Below are 12,500 nucleotides of genomic sequence, written 5' to 3'. Positions count from 1 at the left end.
CGATTCATAAAACACACCCGTCTCTGTTTTGTCCCTCCTCAGTCCGCACACACGCACTCCACACTCAACACACTCATTCCTCACCCTCCACACTCTCCACCCCAACCCCCAACCCCCCTCCTCACAGGCACTCCACTTCCTGCCGAATCCACATACGCTAACGTTACACCGTAACACCGTATCACCGTCACACCAGATGCACGTCTTAACGACCCCCCACATTCTCAGGAAGCAATTTAGATTCTTGTTCCTGTTGCATATGCTGCGCATACTAAACGTCCGCCACAATGCTTGCAATGACAAGTGCCCGCGTGTAGTTCATGATGACTTCAAACTCAGCATATTCGCCATGCTGATTCCAAACTCAGCATAGTCGCCATGCTGATTCTAAACTCAGCATAATCATGCTGACTCCAAGCTCAGCATAATCATGCTGACTCCAAGCTCAGCATAATCGCCATGTTGAACCCAAATTTAGCATAATCCATGCTGACTCCAAATTCAGCATAGTAACTATACTGACTTCAAACTCAGTATAGCCGCCATGCTGGTTTCAAACTCAGCATAGCCGCCATGCTGACTCCAAACTCAGCATAGGTGCCGTGCTGTCTCCAAACTCAGCATAGTAATCATGCTGGATCCAAACTCAGCTTAGTAATCATGCTGACTCCAAACTCAGCATAATCGTCATGCTGACTCCAAATTTAGTATAGTAATCATGCTGACTCCAAACTCATCATATTAATCATGCTGACTCCAAACTCAGTATAATCGTCATGCTGAATCCAAACTCAGCATAGTAACAATGCTGACTCCAAACTCAGCATAATCGCCATGCTAACTCCAAAATCAGCATAGTCGCTATGCTGACTCCAAACTCAGCATAATCGCCATTTTGACTTCAAATACAGCATAATCGCAATGCTAACTCCTTACTCAACATATTCACCATGCTGACTCCAAACTCAATATAGTCAACATGCTGACTCCAAAATCAGCTTAATCGCCATGTTAACTCCTTATTCAGGATAGTCATTGTGCTGACTCCTTCTTCAGCATAGTTACTATGCTGATTTCTAACTCAGCATAGTTTCCATGCTGACTCCAAACTCAGCATAATCGCCATTCTTACTCCAAACTCAGCATAGTCGCCATGCTGACTCTTTATTTAGCATAGTCACCATGCTGATTCCAAGATCAGCATAATCATCATGCAACAAACTGTCCTCCCTCTTGATAATCTACGTAAACTGCATTCTCATTTCGCAACCAATAGTAACATCTCTTGAGCATAATATTTCGTCTCTGTTCCGTAAATGCTTGTGCAGTGACACATGGACCCACACACGCCATTCATGGAAATAATTCACGCATTGCATGGATTGCAAATACAATTTCCAAACGTAAACAAACATTTTATTAACATGCACGTGATAAAAAAAAACATTTGTGAGCTTCAAACTACCCACAGTTCCGGAAGATGTACCTCGTAAGTGCAGCTACTGACTACATCTAGAGAGTACATTTAGTGTGTGTTACTACACAAAGTACTTATACGTGTACATCGTCCACACTCGTTCTCATTTTCGGTCTTACCCAGGTGCACTGAGCATATTACATTGATCAAATTCACTATTCCTTGCCTACCCAGCAACTTATTTACATGCCACACACTTTAGCTCTCAATTACCAAAACGTTGTATCTCTCTCGCTCTTCCAAAACACACGCATACCGTGTGATCCACCCGTAGTTAAACCATCTTCATATTCGCCAACACACCCGATTCAGATTTTACACTCTGATTTCACACACACACGCACACACACACACACACACACACACACATACACACACACACACACACATACACACACACACACACACACACACACACACACACACACACACACACACACACACACACACACACACACACACACACACACATACATACACGCACACACAAACACACACACACAAACACACACACACACACACACAAACATTTTTCACAACGTCCGTGGTTTTGCACACACTACATTTGCACTCTGCACAGCTGATCTAACTTATAAATATAATGACACCACAGCAGACACAAATCCACAAGGGCCATGAACAGCATTTCATAAACAGTAGTAACTCTTTATCCTCACACACGACCCGCCAGAAACTCATCCATGTAAATTATGTTTTCGGACACTGATGTGATGTTTTTATGTGTCAGCCATAACGTATTTATAGGGGTACCCGATAGTCCCTAATACCACACAAAGGATTGGATTCCAAATCGCATTTGATGCTCACATTGAAAGCCTGGACACAAATACGAGTATATATAGTTGTGTGTATGTATGTGTGTGTGTGTGTGTGTGTGTGTGTGTGTGTGTGTGTGTGTGTGTGTGTGTGTGTGTGTGTGTGTGTGTGTGTGTGTGTGTGTGTGTGTGTGTGTATTCACTTGGTCTTTGGATCACGTGTTGGACTCGTGATCGACAGCTATTTCCCTCCTGGAAGAGAGCTCAGAGCTCGTAGGTCCGATCTATGGGTAATGCTATGACCCTGCACACACACACACACCCAACTCCCCGCCCACGAGAGTTGGAGTAACACCCCTCAGCGCTGCGATACTGATATTATTTCAGCCCCGGGCGAGGATCGAACCCGGACCTCCGTAGTGGCAGGCCAGAGCTCTAACCACAGCGTATGTGTGTGTATGTGTGAGTGTGCGAGTGTGTATTTGTCAAGCCTTTACCCTAAGCACCGAGAGTTGGTAAGAACCAAATGAAACCCAATTTATATAAAACAATTCTCTGTGGAATAAGAAATGTAAACAGAGATTACGTGTTCTTTTGTTAATCTTACTCGAGTTCCCTGCCAATTAGCATAGTCCTACATACAAAGCCCTCCGTTTCTTTCTACACACGTGAAGATAATTGACCGTGGAAGAGTCGAGTATCTTTACAAAGACAAAAACAAGCAACTTTAAGAAGAGGAATACCCCCAATACGCACTTTATCTCCTCACTTTCTTTCCTCACTTTCCCTCCTCACTTTTATGGTCTCAACGACCTCAGCTCCCACTCAATTAACAATTGTCCTCAAGATCCTCGTCACAGTGTGAGGAACCGTCAGGTGTGGCAGCAGTCCAGGTTGAGCTGTCATGCAACGGTTCTCGTTATGGACGCGAAGTTGGGGTGCAGGGCGTGTTTACAAACGACGACGACGATGAGGGGAACGGACGTCTGCATTGCCAGCCAGTGATAGGAATCCACTCCACGTCAACGATGAAAAAAAAACAACTAGTAAGTAAATAAATACATACATAGATAAATGAATAAATAAAAAATATATGCATCAATAAGTAAAAATAGATAAACAAATTAATAAATAAGTAAGTAAATGAATAAACAAATATATGCATCTATAAGGAAAGATAAATAGATAAATATATGAATCAATAGGTAAGTAAATGAATAAATAAACTAATATACACATCTATAAATGAATAAAAATAAAGATAATGAGTGAATAAATAAGTAGATGAATAGGTCAACAAATAGATACATCTATTAATAAGTACTGATAAATAGATATATGAATAATTAAAATAGATAAATAGTATACAATAAATAAAAATGCACGTAGGCACACTGCATAAAAAGAATATTCGCATGATAGGTTAGGTTAGGTTAGGTTAGTTTATGTCACATAAACTTACAGAATATTAAGAGTAACATATCTGGATGGTTATCCCTTCATCTACTTCAATACTCTTCATATGAAAGTACACAAACATAACCAATGAACTTTTTCCCCCTTATAAGGAGGGTGGCCGTCTCAAAACACACACCCATCCCTCGCCCACGCCCATCCCTCGCCCACGCCCATCCCTCGCCCACGCCCATCCCTCGCCCACGCCCATACCTCGCCCACGCCCATCCCTCCCCCACGCCCATACCTCGCCCACGCCCATCCCTCGCCCACGCCCATACCTCGCCCACGCCCATCCCTCGCCCACGCCCATCCCTCGCCCACGCCCATCCCTCGCCCACGCCCATCCCTCGCCCACGCCCATCCCTCGCCCACGCCCATCCCTCGCCCACGCCCATCCCTCGCCCACGCCCATCCCTCGCCCACGCCCATCCCTCGCCCACGCCCATCCCACGCCCACGCCCATCCCACGCCCACGCCCAAACCACGCCCACGCCCAACCCTCGCCCACGCCCATCCCTCGCCCACGCCCATCCCTCGCCCACGCCCATCCCTCGCCCACGCCCATCCCTCGCCCACGCCCATCCCTCGCCCACGCCCATCCCTCGCCCACGCCCATCGACCTTCCTATCTTAGAACCCATAGAGTCCACACCTTCATGCCTCTAGCCCATGGGTCGGTGGCACATCTCCCCTCCCCCCTTGAAAATAAAGACAAAATAAAAATGATTAATACGAAACGCGTATCATATTAATGTTCTTCAACTTAGCTGCAGACCTGCTCATTATAGCTCCCCCAGACATATGTAACTTATTTTTGTTAAGAGTGAATCTAAATTAATTATCAACCTCATGTTTCGTAAGCTTAATATATCCAACCCACTTCTGGGGGGAAAACACGCTTAAAATACCGTCTACATTAGATCTACCCAATTCTGTGTTTCCACACACTTTTTCTCTCTCTTTCAATTTTACGCCTCCTACACTCTCTTTTTCGCTATAATCAAATACAAACAGAGGCAATAAAACCTTTTAAATTGTGAAGTGTTAACATTCTACATATTTACTACATAATTGACACGAAATCCATACATGTCACTCACACTAACAGGACAAACAGTCTGTAAGCCTTCCGAATGCAACAACAGAAGACTTTCAAAGTCGTCTTTGTGTATTCACACGACATTTATATCGTCCGTACAAAACGTCGACTCAACCTGGTTGCCACGCACTTCCTCCACATCGATTCTCCTCATACTCACTTCTCACATCTGCTCACAGGATATTTATCATTCAAGGCTCTTACTCACACGACCCCACATCGACTCACAATCACACAGAAAAATGACACCCACGCCTTCTCTTATATTTTCACGAGCGCCATCTGCTATTTACAACCACACGCCATTACGCGATATAATTCTATTTCATTTTATATTCAGATTTGTACTTGTGCGACCTTGTTGCTAAAAATAAGTGTCTTCGAGTCGGGCAACAACACACACACACACACACACACACACACACACACACACACGCACACGCACACGCACGCACGCACGCACGCACACACACACACACACACACACACACACACACACACACACACACACACACACACACTAGGTGGCACGGTTGGAAGAGTCCCTGACTGTCACTACGGTGATCCTAGTTCGAATCCTGCCCAGGGCTGAAATAATTTCAGTATCGCTGCGCTTCGAGCGAGTCGTTACTCCAACTCTCGTGGGCGGGGAGTTGGGGTGTGTATAATTGTAAGGTCACAGCATTACCCATAGATCGGTCATACGAGCTCTGAGCTCTCTTCCGGGAGGGAAATAGTTGTCGGTCACGAGTCCAACACGTGTTCCAAAGACCAAGGTGAATCACACACACACACACACACACACACACACACACACACACACACACACACACACACACACACACACACACACACACACACACACACACACACACACACACACACACACACACACGCACACACACCATACGTACGTGTTCGTAAAACACTGTACATACACCATACAGACACCACATTGACACACTACATATAAACTAAGTGCACATCAGTTGTAGTCCAGGTGCATTTTGTCGCAATTAACCAGCATGTTTATCATTGTGAACAACATTGCACCAAAGAGCCGGAGAGGCAAAGCAGAAAGGAAAGACAGGAGAGCAAGTACTTTGCTCACCACAAGATACACCACCCAAACCTATTCCACATAAGACCATAAGAATGGAGGAGTCTGTAAGGGACCATAAGGCCTACACTAAGCAATTCCATGTTCCTCACCACCTGTCATCCCTATCTATAAAATTATCTAACCTTCTCTTAAAACAACCCATTTTTTCAGTGCTCACAACGTGATTACTAAGTCTATTCCATTCGTTAACTACATACGCAATTTGATGCGCATTCCTTTGGTGTCCAGAAATATAGACAAAAGAATAACGTACAAGTGGATGGAACGACTTAAAAGAATAAAGAAAGAGAGAGAAGAGGAAAAATGGTGGAAGGGAAAGAAGAAAACAATGGAAGACAGAAGAGAACAATTGACCAGAATGATTCTCTTCAGTGATTCGTGATTCTTTACCCTTTCTTCTTGATGTCGCCAGGCGATTTTATTCGTCTCCGTGACACCCATTTGATAAAGAAAGAGTTCACCGAAAGATGAAGCAGAATGGAATAAGTGAAGAATCAATACGCAAAAAAATGGAACCAAAGATAGACGAGAAAGAGATACACTAACGAAAAAGAAAAGTATAAATAAAATGAAAAGGATAGATGAAAGGATGAACAGAGAAAAAAAAAGTAGGAGACAGGGAGAAAAAGGAATCTATTGTGAGTGGAAAGGAAAACAATCCTGAAAGGAGAATAGAACTGAGAACAGGAGAATAAGGGGAGGTGGGAGAGAAAACGGGGTGGAAAGGAAAATGGGAATGAATATGCAAAAAGGAAAATGGGAGTGAATATGTAGAGTAAGTGGTAAGGTATAAATTCCCCATCCCCTCAAAAAAAATCCAATTTCTTTAGAGTATTTGGTCCTTTTACCATTATCGACGAATTATATAAATATCTCTGTCGTCATTTGCAGCAAAAGAATTGAAACCCAAACATAGACCCATCTTCCCCCAGTCATAATTTTGTTTAGGATTTGAATATTCACGCAATAAACATTGATATCAGGTACTTAGAAACGAAAACGCGTTTGAACTTAAAAAGAGGTACTCAACAACGCATAAAAAATTAATACATCGCAAAGGAAATCAACAAATATGTTTGTAATTCCAAAGTTTTCTGGAAATTAGGTAAACACTGGAAGAAAAATTTTACATTTCTAAACAAACAGGTAAATCTAGATAGATTGCGAAGATAACAGAAACCATGTTTCATAATAAAAAAAAATATGTATATATTAGAAAAGTAGATTATTTATGTTCATGAAAGTTTGTTTTGGGTATTATTTTCTATTATTATTTTTATCAGTTGTAATGAAGCGGGAGAAAATGTGATGGTGAAACTGTTTAGCCATAAGGGTCGGCCCCTGAAAGTTATTTACAGGATTCGAACTGAACTTCAAGTGCGCTGCAATGGCTGTTGTCTTTGTGAACTGAATCTGAAACCGCTGTCATCAGTTTGACTAAATTGATGAAGTTCTAATATCGAAAAGAGGTACTGGTCCATAGCACCTTCAATGTCCATCGTTGCTGGGTGTTGAACCCGGGCCTGCAGCGTTAGAGGTAAGGACGCTATTGTAAGAGGCTCGTAGATAAAGGTAGACAAATGAAGTTAGATAAAGGGGTATGTGGCGAGAATTTAATTTTTATTAGTTGGGTGTTTGATAAACAACAGTTCGTAGGCAAACGAATTGCACAACCTCGCTCGCAGCCTAATTCTTTACAAACAGCCGCCGAAGACCCGATTTCATTGCTGTATAATGTTCATTTTGTGTTGATGTAACAATATGTAAACTAAGTCAGTGGTGCACTGATTTTGAGTTTGCTTGAGTAAGCAATATTGCTTACGGAGTTTGTGACAGCCTTTGTGATTGGAGAAAGGATGGAGGAGGAGAGAATTCAATTGGTTCACGAGAGTAAAATCACGCCCTCAGGGGAGGATCTTAAACATAAAAGTAGAGATCATTGGACTAAAAAAATCATGACGTCATTGCAGAACTAACCTAGTAAATAAATTGAGTATACTCGATGGGAGTCCCTTGGTGTAACTCAGAGAACCAAGTGTATTTATTTAGGAAGAAAAGAAAGAATAATTAAGCTCCGTTTAATTCCCCTCCCTTAGGGTAATAATAACTAAGAAAAAATCTACAAATGAAAATAGAGAGTAACGAACCATGCGTATCAAAGTGGCGAAAAGAAAGTAGAAAATGAGACACGTACTAATAGAAATAAATTCACGAAAGAAAAACGACATATAGAGACGACACCACAGAGTGATGAAAGGGGACCACGCGAGTTTCTGGTCAATTGGAAACTGAAAAAAAATCCCTCGGCAAAAAAATAGAAAATAACAATAGATAAATAAACAAATAAGTAAATAGATGAATAAACGAATGAATGAATGATAAATGAATAGATACATAAATGAATAAGTAGACAAATAGATTAATAGATATACAGTAGATAAATTAATATATTAATGAATAAACGTATACTTTCTATTTGAATTCGTGAATGAAAATTAGACTAGGACAATATATTATATCTATCTATTTATCTATCAATATACCAAGAGCTTTTCTCCCCTTATAAGGGAGGTAGCCAAAGGTGGGAGTAGGTACGTACCTACTCCCACCCATTTCACTCCTACCCACAACCCTTTCCCCCCTCTCATCTTAGTTCCCCATGGACGACGGGTCATCCCTGTATCCCACCCACTGCCCTGGCTCAGAAGCAATGCAGCAAGACACAGTACATCCATAGCAAGGCCGCTTCACTTAATCGGCGACCCCCCCCCCCTCCTCTCTCCGTCCCCTCATGCAGAAAAGGAGAAGACGGGGAAGAAATTCCTTCTTGCTGCGTCAAAATGTCATTCACACAAAAGCACCCCATCCCCCGTCCCTCCCATCCTTGCATAACAATATCATCTATACACAGTCACTCTCCACCCATCCCTATCTCTTGTCAAGGCATATATACAACGTACAAAAGGTAATGAGCAATTTCAGATGGAAACATGTCCACAGCTTTAAACGACAAATCTCTTGGGGTCTTCACCTAGTAGAGACATCTAGAAATAGTTGACCTAGAATTCCTAGTAAACTTGATATAAAAGGAACTGATCGATACGCACAGGAACAGAGGATGAGTAAATTAGACCAGAATTAAGGCGCTTTTCCTAAAGGTATACTGGAATATGAGCTGGAAAATTTGATGTTTACAAATGAATTGTACTGCCAGGAGAGAAAAAGAGAGAGAGAATGATGTATGTGCGTACGTGTGTGTTTACCTATTTGTAGTATACAGGAAGAGAGAAATTATGGTGGCATCCTTCAAATTAATGTATGGTTCCTACTTTAGTTTTATCCTTGCTTTCCAATTATCCAGCTTGGGTCACATTTCCTTCTAAGTGTGTGTGTTTTGTGTATTTACCTAGTTGTATTTACCTAGTTGTATTTTACGGGAAGGGGAGCTATGCTCGTGGGGTCCCGTCTTCATATCTCATTTTATCTAAACTATTTTTAAATTCATGTGAGGAAAGCTGTTCTTTTTCAGGTCTCTTCTATAGCTGTCTTTCTTGATTTTCTTTCCGTGTCCTCTTGTATTCCTAGCATCCCATTTTATCAGATTCTGTGTGTGTGTGTGTGTGTGTGTGTGTGTGTGTGTGTGTGTGTGTGTGTGTGTGTGTGTGTGTGTGTGTGTGTGTGTGTGTGTGTGTGTGTGTGTGTGTGTGTGTGTGTGTGTGTGTGTGTGTGTTTATATGTTTGTCTATGTGTGTGTGTGTTTGTTTATTTGGGTGTGTATTTGTGTGCGTGTGTTTGTGTGTGTGTGTGTGTGTGTGTGTGTGTGTGTGTGTGTGTGTGTGTGTGTGTGTGTGTGTGTGTGTGTGTGCTTGCGTGCGTGCTTGTGTGTGATAAAAATTTACAAAACAAAGACACAGTATCTGAAGGAATTATGAGAGCAAGACCAGAGCTGGTCTCGGGCTCTGAGAAGAGGAGTGTGGTGGTGGCCGGGGTGGGTTCTCAGGAAACGATAGGAAGTGAAAGTAAATGAAAAAGGATGCTGAAAAAGCGAGGAAGAAGAGAAGATAAAAGATAAGAGAAGGAGAACAATAAAGTTTGGCGTGGAAGGGTGGGTGGGTGTGGTAGTGGTGGGGCTTATGTCATGAAAGATGCTGAATTCGAAGAGACATGAAGTTTGATGTAGAAGAGGGGAAATGTAAAAGAAAAGATAAAAGTACGAGAGTGGACGGAGAAGGAAGGGACGAAGGAAAAAGAAAATTGGATCATATTTAGTAAAGAAAGAAGACCTTTGTAATTGTACCAAGTTTGAATGTTTTTTTTTTTTCAAGAACACAAACCCGGGTTTCTAAGTCTGACTTTATATACAATTCAACTTGCATTTTGTATCTGTGTGTGTGTGTGTGTGTGTGTGTGTGTGTGTGTGTGTGTGTGTGTGTGTGTGTGTGTGTGTGTGTGTGTGTGTGTGTGTGTGTGTGTATGTGTGTGTGTATGTGTGTAAGGTCACAGCATTACCAAAGATCGGGTCATATATGAACTCTGAGCTCTTATCCGAGAGGGGAATAGCAGTCGATCACGAGTCCAACACATGATTCAAGACCGTAGTAAATCACGCACACACACACACTCACACACTTCAATTACTTTGCATGCGCGAATGTATCTAATTTTAGTATACAGAAAATGAGCTACATTTGCGATACCCTGTCTCTCGTTCTGCAATTATCGTAGTTCATTTTAAATTCACGTATACTGGAACCATACATAAGTTATGATATATAATTGAAGGATAAGCGACTGGACCCCACGAGCCTAGATCCTCTCCTGTGTACTGTAATTAAGTCAATACACAGGCGCGTGTTCACAAACATATAAACAAGCAGTATGGATTCAGCCGTTGTCAATAATTGGATTACAGTCATTTTGTCACCAATGATTGTTCCTCGGCCATTTACACCCATATTTTGGGATATTGTATATATTTACTTAGACTTTGTAATCTGTGCGCAAGAGGAAGCTCTAACGTGACAAATGCTCTCCAACTAGAAAAAGACTTGAGTTTTTTTTTATTGTTATTACAAGATGTACAGATACAACTTGCGTGGGTCCCTAACCCTAAGAAGGCATACGAGCATGTCTTTTGCAATTGTTATGACGTCATGTGTGCTATTCAATTAAACATTCATCTGTCGACTCCTCTTCTTGTGATGTGTGGTCCTTGTGGTTCATCTCGATTCTGTCGACGAGGTTTGCTTCTTCTCCCATCTGTTCGTTCCAGGCCGTCCTTCTCAGTTACATAAACTGAAAAGAGGAGGTATCAGTCCTTGGCAGTAAGGTTATTGTGACGCATTATCGCCACATGTCAAAATGTGCAAATAAATACAACTATACAAAACCAATCCGTATCATATGGGGGGCAGTGCTTGAAGGAGGCGTCATGTCGTCTTTATACCGTCTTCGACGGCAGTTACCATTTTCAAATATTTTCATTTGATGATTAAAAATTATAAGACAAATGAATGTCAATAATTGGAAATCAGAGTTCCAAGGTTATTAATTATGGAAGTATGAAACGAATAAATATGTCGAAAAAGAAGAAACAAACGAAATGCACGAAAAAAGTGACTGTCTTCTTCTTCGGCATTTTCCATTTTCAAATACTTATATTTAATGAAATGAAAACGACAAGGCAGGAAACCAAAACAAGCATAAAACAAATTATGTTAATTCAAAACTAGTGTCAAAATTATTCATGAAACATCGAACGAACAAAAATGTCGAAAAACAAAAGACGTGCACGAAAAAATTAGTTGTCGACAACCAAGCTGTGTACGGGTTTCGATTCAAGAAGAGAAAATCTTTCGCGTGCAAATGCATCACCATCACCAAACGATGAATAGGAGAGGGTTCATTCCACCTAACAACGTTTTTTTCTTAAAAAAAATAAAAATTCTCAATGAGAAACCGTAACCTTATTTTCCTCGAATTTGAAATAATCCTTTACCACATCCTACGCGTACCTCGCTGTTGCCAATTACCTTTATAAATAGTTCATTCACTCAACAATTACATATGAAGCTATATTTGATGTCCTTATTTATCAAAGAGTATGGAAAAAAGATTAATACAACTGCATTGAAGACTGACGACGAGCAAATTCTAACAAAATAATTTCCAAATGTTTATTCAAACTAGATAACAGAAGAGAACATACATCTTTAAAACCTCCATGACAAATTAAAGTGGTAAAGATGTATAAACAAATTATTTATGAACATAACTGCATAACGACCGGATATGTACGAAGAGAATGGGAGAAAAGAGAGAGGAAGGATGAAAATAAAAAAGGGAAATTAAAATGTGCGGATGACAACGGCAGGAAGAAGGGAAGAATGTGTTTGTTGCATTTTTACGCTCAAAGGAAAGACGGGGCACTTCCTCAGACTGTGGAAGCTACAGCCTTACTAAAGGACACACAGTGCAGTCCCCTTGTCGCTTTTCGTTGTGAAATTGGACTGAGATACAATCTGTCTATATACCAAGGGAGGTAGCCAATGCAGCAAGACACAGTACA

The 12,500-nt window shown here is 41.3% G+C and overlaps 1 protein-coding gene across 1 annotated transcript in view; it reads left to right on the top strand.

Moving 5' to 3' along the window:
- LOC143028568 (zinc finger CCHC-type and RNA-binding motif-containing protein 1-like) overlaps nucleotides 1-12,500 on the top strand; it is a 478,714-nt gene that overhangs the window by 432,630 nt on the left and 33,584 nt on the right. The window lies entirely within an intron of this gene.

Source organism: Oratosquilla oratoria, chromosome 9 (assembly GCF_046742065.1).
Source record: "Oratosquilla oratoria isolate Oo_2021 chromosome 9, ASM4674206v1, whole genome shotgun sequence".
Lineage (NCBI taxonomy): Eukaryota > Metazoa > Arthropoda > Malacostraca > Stomatopoda > Squillidae > Oratosquilla > Oratosquilla oratoria.
Note: the sequence above shows the minus strand (reverse complement) of the source record. Positions and strands in the feature narration are given on the sequence as shown.